Below are 12869 nucleotides of genomic sequence, written 5' to 3' on the forward strand. Positions count from 1 at the left end.
CTCTGTCTTTGGGTGTTCTCATAAGGCTAAAATGGGTGTCTTGCAGGCAGTATATTTTTGGATTTTATTTTGTTTTATCCTTTCAGACACTCTGTATTTGACAGCAGATTATACAGGCAGAAAATCAATAAGCAAGCATCAGCTTATATTCCTGCTGGGATTCTCCAACTGTTTTTTCATTTCAACAATATTTCAATAAATATTTAAAAATCATTATTTGCTAGTTCCATTTTCAGTCTTAATTTTCTGGTTATTTCATGTTATTTTATTTCTTGCTATTAGAATCTTTCTCAATTCAGAACTCTACAGTTTCTATCAATTGATCAAAGTTGACATTGGAAGAAAATTCTTTTATTCCAGAGTGTTAAGGTAAAAAAAAGTAATGTGTCAAATATGCAGAACTTTCTTTGTGAGTGTCTTGGGTCATGGATAAATGACCTCAAGATTTTTTTTTTTTTTTGGTACTGGTTTCCACCCATGTCCTGTGTGGCGGTGGGAATGAGGTTACCCTTGGTGGAATGGGCTGGCTGAGAAATAAAAGTTAAGAGAAATAAAATGGAGAAAAAAAACACAGTACACTGAAAGTAGTTTCAAAAGAGGGGCAGGACGGGCAAGCTGATCAGATGGATTTAGCTTCTGGATGAAGATGGAGCCTCCACTTGCTTTATTTATATTGGGAAATATCAAAGGACTTCCATAGAATATTCTTCATCAAAATAGGATAAAGGTGGGCTTTCAGTTCCTAAAATGAGGGCTCTTTCTAGCAGAGTGGAGGAAAAGGTCATGTGCATTGAGTGATCTCTTGCCACAGGAGAGCCATGGAAAATTCCCAATGCCAGGTCTAGCCCTCCCTGGCTTCCATGCTGAAAAGGTCCTCATGTATTTTATAGATGGCTTCCTGCAACTGTATGTTGAACCTAGGGGTGCTTAACCACTGAGATGCATCCCCAGCTGCTTTTACTTTTTGAGACAGTATAACAAAGTTGCTTAGGGCTTCACTAAATTTGTGTCAAGATCTGTTGAAGTCTGTTTCAGATCAATTTTTCTCTTTCCCTCACTCATTTTTATGTATTTATAAAAATGAAATCCAAGTCCATCTTAAAATAAGACACAGGACAATAATGAAAAGTAGGTTATCAGGAAAAAAAAAAAAACCAGCTTGTGAGAGCTGGCCAAAGTCTTTGAGATCACCTTGTCTAACTTCCCCAAATGACTTATGGGAAAATTGAGGCTCAGTTTGTGGTGACTTGATTAGGATTTCCCAATGAGTAGGGGATTCACATAACCCTGGTGTTCTTTCAATGATACCACAGAGCTCCTTTCCCTATCTGACAGCCCATCTGAGACTTGTTAGCCCAGCACATATTAAGCACTTGTATCAATGGCAAATAAAAATGAAGGATACTAGGGGCTTAAATAACATGCTATGAATTTGGCCTGATTTTTCTCCTGTCTTGGCTTTTTGTTTTTAAGACTGGTTGGATTGACTGGTGTGTGCCATGTTGAAGCTCTGACTGTGTTCTAGTCTCTTTGAAATGTCCTAATGCATTATTCCCACTTCAGGGGGAACTAATAGAAACACATACAGAAAACTAAGATGGGAAGTTATCAAAAAGCAATTAAGATAATTTTATATTGTAAAATCTGGAAGAAGAAAATGAAACAAGGGAATGAGAGAGAGAATGAATGGAGAATGAGAGTTGCTATTTTAACAAGGTGAGTCTGGGAAGATTTTTCCAAGGACAACTATATGTTTCACATCCTGTTGACTGCTTCCTCTTACTATAATACTCTTCCTCTAAATCTTCACCTGGCTGTCTCCTTCTGCTTCAATGTCTAAGCTTCCAGTGCAAATGTTATCCTCTTTTAATTTTTTCTTCATTTTCTCTCATAATTTCCATAACTAAGTATCATTTCCACTTCACAAAATTTTTGTATGGCCCTAACATATAATCTTATCTTCCAATGCCTCCGTAAGAGTTAGATGGGGTTACCCTCTATGAAGACTCTTCAGAGACCACTGAAGATATGCCTTCAGGTGTTATTTCTAAGATTCAGTTATAGTTGTTATCAGTGCCCTCAACTCACTGTTCATAATAATGCAAAGAATTTGCTTATATGGGTTTGCACATCTTTTTGAGGTGTGGTCTGTTCTATTCAGAGGTTCTCAAGCTGGGAAAGTCTCACTTTAGAAAGTAAATATTGGGACCCTGTATGGAAGAAGTTAAGCAGGCAGGAAATATAGGAAAGAAATTTATGTGCAGATACCATATTTAGACACATAGGCCTCAGTACATCCCTGACAAATGTGACTTTTTATTAGAGATGCTTACTGAAAGTTCTCATAGAAGAAGAGTTGGGCCCATAGCAAAGAATGCAATAGCATTTTAGAGAATATCAGGCAGAATTTTAATGTTCTGATATAATACTTTGTATACAAATTATTTTAAAGATGTCTTCTCTACTCCCTAAAGTTCTTTCTCTGAGGCCTGCTTGATTCTCAGTGAATATAGTTCAGGTTTTATGGAGGCAATAAAACAGGAGTTCTAGAGATATAGTAAAAGGTTGCAAATATGTATGTCTTTGCAAGATAAAAAAATGAAACATAATTAATGTCACTAACATAGCCTGAGTTAGGCCAGTGACATAATAAGGACAGTGAAATTCTAGAGAAGAGGATAAAAATCCTCTGTACAATCAGAGGCAGAGAACCTGCTATGAAAATGAAGTTTAAATGCATGAATGTAGGAATTAACAGCCTACAGCTGGAAAAGAGAATGATAAAGGGGACATACATTATCTAAGAATATACTGTCAGGATTTCATATATAGTTGAAGAAACAGAAATTGAGGATTAAAATAGGCTTCTTAAATTCATGAAATATGTAAGCAATGGAACTAGGATTAAAACCTAAGAAGATCTGGATTTAGACTCAGTTTTCCACAACATCAAGCTCTTGGTGAAGTAGAGTAAAAGGGTGAAATGGGCAAGAAGAAGAAGTTTCAATTCTGACATCCTGGATCCATTCATAGATAGGTCACTTTATAATCCTGAAATGCAAAAATAAATAAATAAATAAATAAATAAATAAATAAATAAATAAATAAATAGATAAAATAAAAAATAAAAGGCCACATTTATTCAACCTAATAAACACATCTATCTTTATATATGAGGAATTTTACATCTAAATTTAGGAGTAAAGGTCAAGTTCCCTCCAAGTACAGTCTCAGAATATTGGTACTTTAAGTCTAAGTTCTCTTCATTTCCTCTACAGGGAATGAATACATGGCAAAAGTTATGTTAGTATAACATTAACAATACTACCACATGTCTGATTAAGTAATAAAGCCTAATATGTATTATAACCAGGAACACAGAACTTCAAAACAGCCTGTATATGTAAATTGTAAATTGATTAGGCTAATCATTTGGTTCCCAATTTTAAAGGGTTTATATGCCATAGTGAAAATGCCTATTATTTGTATATTAAGACTTTCTATTTTCCTTATAAAAATTATAACATTAGGGGCATGATGTTTCTTTAAAAATTTTTGTTTTTGACTGAGATGTACTATGCAAACTCATCAAATCAATGGAATATCTATTATGGCTTGAACTGACCCTGAAGGCTTTTGAGCCCATTCTTATCATTTCATTACTCTATGAATTCTCTTGTGTGCTGTGAGTTGTGACTTCTGAATGAAGGCTTTTCTACAAATAGAATACCGGTAGGGTCTTTTCCCATGGATTCTCTGATGTAAAATGAGGTATGACTTCTGGGAAAAGGCCTTTTCACATTCAGCACACATGGGGTTTTTCTCCAGTGTGAATTCTCTGATTCAATGAGATGTGATTTCTGACAGAAGGCTTTACCACATTCACTGCATTTATAGGGTTTCTCTCCAGTATGTGTTCTCTGGTGGATGATGAGCAGCTACTTCAGGGAGGTCTTCCCTCATTTGGTTCATTCATGGGGTTTCTCCCCAGTATGAATTATCTGATGTATAATGAATTCTGACTTTCTGAGGAAGGCTTCCTCACACTGAGCATAGGATTTCTCACTAGAGTGAATTCTTTTATGTATAATGAGGTGAGGACTTCTCACAAAAGTCTTTCCCACATCCAATACATTCATATGGCTTCTTTCCAGTATAAGCTTTATGATGTACAATAAGTACATCCTGCACTGATTACACTCATATGGTTTTTCCCCAGTGTAAATTCTCTGATGTACAATGAGGGATTATTTCTGAGAGAAGGCTTTTTCACATGCACCACAATCATATGGTTTCTCTCCAGTATGAATTCTTTAATGTATAATGACCTGTGATTTCTTAGCAAATACTTTTCCACATTCAATACATACACAGTCTTCTCCCCTGTTTCAACATTCACATATTGAATACCAATTTTTTTTTTTTTTTTTTTTTTTTACTGCTGAGAATCTTTCCGTACAAAGTACCCCTGCAATGTTTCACTCCATCATACTCAAGAGCAGGGAGGAGTGTAGCTGGGTGTTCTCCAACATACTCATTGGTATTTTTTCTGATATAACTTCTATTAAAACAGAGTAAGTTCATATTAGGTTTCAAGTTTTTTCCAAGTGAATCATTTATACAGTCTTTGTCTTGAAAAATCTAGGTCTGGGAAGTCATGAAATCATTTTCCAAATGCATTATATAAATGGCTTGATGTTTCAGAAATTGTTTTGTTATTAATAAGTGTGACTTACCTGAGAAGTTTGTCTTGATTTTCCCTATCTCTCTTCAGCAGGTCATCTTCTTGCCAGACTTCTAAAAGTGAATATAATGCATAATCTCCTGTGACACTTTCTAGTGTCCCCTATGGAAGGAAACATCTGTGAATACATCCAGTTGAATGGAATCAAATTTACTTTCCCTGTCTGAAAGAATGAAGAGAAAAAAATAAAACATACAAAATTGAAGATGTGAGGCAGTACAAATGGATTGTAGGATAGACCAGGAGTACAATGAATTGGGAGAGAGCAGGACTAGCTCAATTCCAGTAAAACACATAAGTGTTTCAAGTGAATAAATAAGGATGGATGTTATTTTCATTAGTGGTGGTATGAGGTAGTCACAGAATGATTCTCCTTAGAAAACAAGTACAAAACTGAATAAAATAATATAAAAAGCTACCAAAAGCACACAAATTGAAAAGTGTTTAATTATTAAAAACATTTCTTGAGTAAGAATAGAAGAGTTCATGGCATTATTTCTTAGGATTTTCCCATAAAAAACAAACAAAGATATCAACAAAGACAAAGTATGGGGGGTGGTGGGGGGACAGAAATGTTAAATATGAGTCCAAGTAATTTCCTCTAAAACAAAAACAACAATCATTATAAGAACAAGAAGAAACAGATACCACAAAATGTTTTCTTAAATGTACCCCTAAATGCAAAAAGACATGAAAATGTGATCATACCCAGAAACAAAATCCGTCCATAGAAAAAAAATTCAGGAAGGTTAATATTGGTTTTAGCAAACAGAAACTTCAAAAAAATATTGTGAATATGCATGAAAAAATATACAAATTTCAACTAAAGAGGCAGTAAAGAAGAAATTTTGAGAGTAATATAATTCTTCCATATCATTATTGTGATGGTACTTAAATGAGGCTGTGCCTTTGTCAAGATTTAAAAGAGCAAAAATTTGGGCTGGATTTGTAGCTCAGTGGCAGAACACTCACCTAGCATGTGTGAGGCCCTGGGTTCAGTCCTCAGCACCACATACAAATAAATAAATAAAAACAAAGGTACTGTATCCAACTACAACTAAAATAAATATTAAAAGATATATAGCTAAAAATAAAAGATAGCAAAAATTTATTTTATGTTAACATAAAAATAAAAGAACTAAATGGAAATTTTAAAGCAGAAATAAATTTTTTGCCACATGAATTCATATAAAATTTTTATGTTCTTCCTGGGAAAAAGTCAATATTAACTTGAATTAGGTTACAGGAAATTAAAGATCATATGGAGAACACACACATACACACACCCCACATGGGGGTGAGGGGAGAGAATTACAGCTAAAATCTCCTGAGAAAAGTTAAAATGGCATGCTAAAAATATTATTTTAACACAAAAGAAGCAGCAGCAAACTCAAAACCAACAGAGATTAAATAAATAGAAAAATGTCAAATATAAATCAAATCAATAATTATATTAATTGGAAATGCAGTAATACCTCAATAAAAAGAAATTTCAGGCTGCATAAAAAAGTAGAAATTAACTACATGTTGTAAAAAGAATTGTTTTAAGCTCACAGACAAATAAAATAAAAAAGGATGGAAAAAATATCCTTGCAAATTGTAACATAAGAGAGTTGGTATAGTTATGTTAATAGCAAATAATATACATGTAAAGAAAATAAATAATATTAGAAACAAGAAGGAACATTTCAAGATTGCAAAAGAATGAATACAGAATACAGCAAAAAGATATAACAATTATAAATGTATATTTACCTACTAACAAAACCTCATAACACATGAAGCTAAAACTTACAAAAATGAAAGGAAAAATACACAAATAAACATGAGTGTAGATTTCAATACCCTTCAATATATTTTATTAACCATGCATAAAGAAAGTATAAAAAAGTAAATATCAACAATCCTGGTTTAATCAATGTCTATATACATATAGCAAATAATAACAAAATATACAGTTATTTCAAGGGAACATGTATCATTCACCAGAATAGACAATAAGGTGGGTCAACATGTAGCAAAACTTTATATGGATGGAAATCATGCAGAGTGAATTTTCTAAACATAGTAGAATTAAATTAGAAATAAGACAAAATAAATATCACAAATTTTCCCCAATATTGAAAATTTAAACAAAATACTTACAAATAATATTTGCATCAAAATGTGTTAAAAGAGAAATTAGAAGGTAACTTGAATTTAATAAAATAAAAAACACAAAATATCAAAATTTGTGGGATTGAGCTGAATTAACAACCATAGGAAAAATGAGATGTGGTTAATTCTTGTAATTTTGAAATGCAGGAATTTCTGTTGCCATATCACAGTTTACAACATCAGCTTTCCCATTACATAGTTCAAACTCCAATATTGTGATATGTAATTTATAAATAATTACATAAAGTAAAAACTCATTGTTTGCTTTTCAGTCTAATGTTACTATATAAACAACAGATACATCAGGATTGGTGACCTGTCATTTTATTTCTTCCAAAGTCTATTGGTTATAAATAACTGCCTATCTGTTACTCATTATGGCCAAAGACAGAAAAGTGCATAGTTATGTTTCCTCCTTTTCTTCCAGTGGCAAAAACCCATGGGCATTTTACAGAAATGGATACTTAAAAGATGGAATTGGACAAGAAAGATAAGAATTCAGCCAAAACCCCACATTCACAAAATTGTATGGGATTAAAAGACAGCTGAACATGAAAATAAGACATTGCTGCCATTCAAGAGGCTTTAGATATGTAGCTGGAGGAACTCAGTGAAGATGAATTTGTCAAAGTAAATGTGGATAGTGGTTGTGATGAAAAGGATAACATATCCCAGAGAAAGTCATGCCATCAAAAATATTCACATTAAGGAAATCTTGGATATATTTTACAGTATTAAAAAGGCAAAAGGTGAAATGTTGGACATGGATCCATACTTTTAAAGGTGTATGCCAAATTCTCAAGGCATAGAAATCATGCTGACTTTATAACATAACTTTTACAATGATAAGATGGCTAGCACTATTCAAACTGTCCTTCACAATTTTTTTGAAAAGAAATATAACAGGATTCCAACATGGCGGCGGGCGCGGAGAGATCAAGTCTCTGACCTCTTCAGCTGTGCAGGCATAGGGAGTCGTAAACAGCCTAATTCTGTTTGCTCAGGATCACTAGGCAATGCTGAACTGATGTGGATCTGGGGCGAGCTGTTTGGGCCTCTCAGAACACACACTGAACCTGGATCGGCTGAATTCAAGCTCCCGTTCACCTGCTTCCCGCAGACAAACAGCTGTGACTCAGCACTAATCCATCCGGCTGAAACAACCGGTCAGCCCTTCTGATCCTACGGAGGTAATGCCAACCGAGCCTTCATAGGTAGTGGCCACAGGTTTGAAACGGGGCTTGGGAGAGACAGTAAGGACCCACCGATTACATTGGTCACCCGGCAAAGGGAAACGAACTGTCGCCATTTGCAAGAGATACCACCATGGCAGACAACTGACGTCATCAGACTGCGGCAGAGGAGATAACTTCATTGAAACCTGCGGCTACAGGTGTGTAATTCCCTAGCCTTCCCTCTCCACACATCGGGGAAACCTTAAGGGCCAATCTCAGCTCTTCTGTAAGGACCTCTCCCAGCTCTCCCATGAGCACGGTAGCCAGAATGAGGGAATTAGAGGTGGTGCGGGACCCGCGGCGCGGGACTACCGCTCCCACCAGTGCTGACAGCTGAGGTCTCTTGCACCAGCTACCGGGGGTGTGGCTACCAGAGGGGCAGTAAAATTCGCTGAGGATTCTCAGCCCCAAGCTCTACAAACTTAGGGTCTGAGGGAATGTGCCCAGTCATTCATGACAACAGGGCTCCCGGGAGCAGCAGACCTGGCGTGTACCCAGTATTGTGGTGAGCGGCACCCGTGAGAGGGGCCTGGCTAGAGGAAAAGTGGGGAAGTGACTAGACACAAGAGGACGCCCTAGGCACCCAGGATTAGAGACTCGCCCAGTCTGGGAGGAGGAGCTGCTGCACAGTGATTGGTTTCCACGTATCGATAGGAGAAACTTGGCCTGGTGGTCACAGCGCCACTTACTGGAAGAGAAGTTAATCAAACTCTAAGACTGCATTTATTAGTTTTTTTTTTTGTTGATGTTGTTTGTTGTTGTTGTTGTTGTTGTTGTTGTTGTTGTTTAATTTTGATTTGGGGTTTTCTTTCATTTTCATTTTTCTTTCTTGTTTTTTTAATTGTTTTTTTTACAATTTTTTTTTAAAAATTCTTTTTTCTTCAAATTTTAATTTTTTTTATTATTTAAAAAAATTTTTTTTCTTTTTTTATTTCCTATTTTTTTCTTCTTTTGTCTTTTCATTTCTTTTCAATTATCTTATCCCCCCTTCCTTGAATTCTACCTGCTTACTCTCATTCTCTTTAGTGACTTTTTCCCTTCCCTTCTAATACCTTTCCTCCCAAGCATCAAATAAATTTATAGGAGTAAACAGTAACTCAACAGTCAAACAGAACAAGAAGTAACATGAGCAGCTTCAAAAAGCAAGGAAGAAAAGGAGTACAAACAATGCAGGACAGCCTAAATATTCAGGAGGACTTAGAGTCATCAGAAAAATGGTCATATAAAGAACTCAAGGAACACCTTAGACAGATGGAATGGAACCTTAAAGAGGATACGAGACAGCAAATTCAAGCAGCGAAAGAACACATTGAGAATGTATTACACAAACAGATAAAAGAAGAAGTTAAGCACCTTTATCAGGAGATAGAGATTATAAAAAAGAATCAAACCATAATCTTAGAAATGAAGGAAACTATAAACCAAATTAAAAACTCAATTGAGAGTATCACTAACAGAGTGGAGCAAGTAGAAGCCAGAACGTCAGATAATGAAGACAAATTATTTCATCTTGAAAAGAGTCTAGCCAACTCAGAAAGGCTGGTAAAAAATCATGAGAAAAACATCCAAGAGTTATGGGATAACATAAAAAAGCCAAACTTACGAGTCATTGGGATAGAAGAAGGTACAGAGATTCAAACCAAGGGAATGAGTAACCTGCTGAATGAAATAATTACAGAAAACTTTCCAGAAATAAAAAAGGAAACAGATATACAAATTGAAGATGCATACAGGACACCGAGCACACAAAATCACAGTAGACCAACGCCAAGACACATTGTTATGAAGATATCCAATATACAGAACAAAGAGAAAATATTAAAAGCTACAAGAGAAAGGAGACAGATTACATTCAGGGGTAAACCAATAAGGTTAACAACGGATTTTTCATCACAGACACTGAAAGCAAGAAGGTCATGGAACAATGTATTTCAAACACTGAAAGACAATGGATGCCAACCAAGAATTCTGTATCCAGCAAAATTAAGCTTCAGGTATGACAACGAAATAAAAATCTTTCATGATAAACAAAAGTTAAAAGAATTTGCAGCCAGAAAACCAGCATTGCAAAGCATTTTGAGCAAAACACTACACGAGGAAGAAATGAAAAACAATAACCAAAACCACCAGAGGGAAGTGCCTCGGTAAAGACAGAGGGTGAGGGGAAAAATAATCATGGAGAAACAAACTAATTTTTTTTTTTTTAAAAAAGGATAAATAATCAAACATGGATGGAAGTACAAACCATATATCAATAGTAACTCTGAATGTTAATGGCTTAAACTCTCCAATAAAGCGACATAGGCTGATATCATGGATTAAAAAAACAAATCCAACAATATGCTGCCTCCAGGAGACACATCTGATTGGAAAAGACATACACAGGCTGAAGGTGAAAGGATGGGAAAAAATATACCATGCACACGGTCCTCGCAAGCAAGCAGGGGTGGCCATCCTCATATCGAATAAAATCGACTTCAAGACTAAGTTAATCAAAAGGGATAAAGAAGGACATTATATACTGTTAAAAGGAACCATTCACCAACAAGACATAACAATTATCAATATTTATGCACCTAATAATGGCACTGCGACATTCATAAAACAAATTCTCCTCAAGTTCAAGAATCAAATAGACCACAACACAATAATTATGGGTGACTTCAACACACCTCTCTCACCATTGGACAGATCCTCCAAACAAAAGTTGAATAAGGAAACTATAGAACTCAATACCACAATCAATAACCTAGACTTAAATGACATATATAGAATATATCAACCATCATCAAATGGATATACTTTTTTCTCAGCAGCACATGGATCCTTCTCAAAAATAGACCATATATTATGCCACAGGGCAACCCTCAGTAAATATAAAGGGGTGGAGATAATACCATGCATTTTATCTGATCATAATGGAATGAAACTGGAAATCAATGATAAAAGAAGGAAGGAAAAATCCTACATCACATGGAAAATGAACAATATGTTACTGAATGATCAATGGGTTACAGAAGACATAAAGGAGTAAATCAAAAAATTTTTAGAGATAAATGAAAATACAGACACAACATATCGGAATCTATGGGACACAATGAAAGCAGTTTTAAGAGGAAAATTCATCGCCTGGTGGTCATTCCTCAAAAAAAGAAAAAACCAACAAATAAATGAGCTCACACTTCATCTCAAAGCCCTAGAAAAGGAAGAGCAAAACAACAGCAAATGTAGCAGAAGGCAAGAAATAATTAAAATCAGAGCGGAAATTAATGAAATTGAAACAAAAGAAACTATTGAAAAAATTAACAAAACTAAAAGTTGGTTCTTTGAAAAAATAAATAAGATCGACAGACCTTTAGCCATGCTAACAAAGAGAAGAAGAGAGAGAACTCAAATTACTAACATACGGGATGAAAAAGGCAATATCACAACAGATGCTACAGAAATACAGAAGACAATTAGAAATTATTTTGAAAATCCATATTCCAATAAAATAGAAGATAGTGAAGACATCGATAAATTTCTTAAGTCATATGATTTGCCCAGACTGAGTCAGGAGGATACACACAATTTGAACAGACCAATATCAATTGAGGAAATAGAAGAAGCCATCAAAAGACTACCAACTAAGAAAAGCCCAGGACCAGATGGGTATACAGCGGAGTTTTACAAAACCTTTAAAGAAGAATTAATACCAATACTTTTCAAGTTATTTCAGGAAATAGAAATAGAGGGAGCTCTTCCAAATTCATTCTATGAGGCCAACATCACCCTGATTCCGAAACCAGACAAAGACACCTCAAAGAAAGAAAACTACAGACCAATATCTCTAATGAACCTAGATGCAAAAATCCTCAATAAAATTCTGGCAAATCGAATACAAAAACACGTCAAAAAAATTGTGCACCATGATCAAGTAGGATTCATCCCTGGTATGCAAGGCTGGTTCAATATACGGAAATCAATAAATGTTATTCACCACATCAATAGACTTAAAGATAAGAACCATATGATCATCTCAATAGACGCAGAGAAAGCATTCGACAAAGTACAGCATCCCTTTATGTTCAAAACGCTTTAAAAACTAGGGATAACAGGAACGTACCTTGACATTGTAAAAGCTATCTATGCTAAGCCTCAGGCTAGCATCATTCTGAATGGACAAAAGTTGAAGGCATTCTCTCTAAAATCTGGAACAAGACAGGGATGCCCTCTATCACCACTTCTATTCAATATAGTTCTCGAAACACTGGCCAGAGCAATTAGACAGACGAAAGAAATTAAAGGCATAAAAATAGGAAAAGAAGAACTTAAATTATCACTATTTGCAGATGACATGATTCTATACTTAGAAGACCCAAAAGGGTCTACAAAGAAACTACTAGAACTAATAAATGAATTCAGCAAAGTGGCAGGATATAAAATCAACACGCATAAATCAAAGGCATTTCTGTATATCAGCGACAAGACTTCTGAAACGGAAATGAGGAAAAACACTCCATTCACAATATCCTCCAAAAAAATAAAATACTTGGGAATCAACCTAACAAAAGAGGTGAAAGATTTATACAATGAAAACTACAGAACCCTAAAAAGAGAAGTAGAAGAAGATCTTAGAAGATGGAAAAATATACACTGTTCATGGATAGGCAGAACTAACATCATATCGTGGGGTCGGGCTCCAAATTCCTTAATAGGACACCCATAGCACAAGAGTTAATAACAAGAATCAA

The 12869-nt window shown here is 35.1% G+C and overlaps 1 long non-coding RNA gene and 1 pseudogene across 1 annotated transcript in view; both read right to left on the bottom strand.

The window, feature by feature from the left end:
• Window positions 1–399: 399 nt before the first annotated feature.
• The window catches only part of LOC110598031 (uncharacterized), a 30698-nt gene continuing 18228 nt past the window's right edge, over window positions 400–12869 (bottom strand). Inside the window, exons 3-4 of the long non-coding RNA XR_013438214.1 lie at window positions 4737–4846; window positions 400–3051 (exon numbers count right to left, since the gene is read on the bottom strand). This is a non-coding gene — a long non-coding RNA (uncharacterized LOC110598031). The remainder of the gene's footprint in view (window positions 3052–4736; window positions 4847–12869) is intronic.
• On the bottom strand, window positions 3652–4487 carry LOC144364723 (uncharacterized; annotated as a pseudogene).

This window comes from Ictidomys tridecemlineatus, chromosome 1 (genome assembly GCF_052094955.1).
Source record: "Ictidomys tridecemlineatus isolate mIctTri1 chromosome 1, mIctTri1.hap1, whole genome shotgun sequence".
Taxonomy (NCBI): Eukaryota; Metazoa; Chordata; class Mammalia; order Rodentia; family Sciuridae; genus Ictidomys; species Ictidomys tridecemlineatus.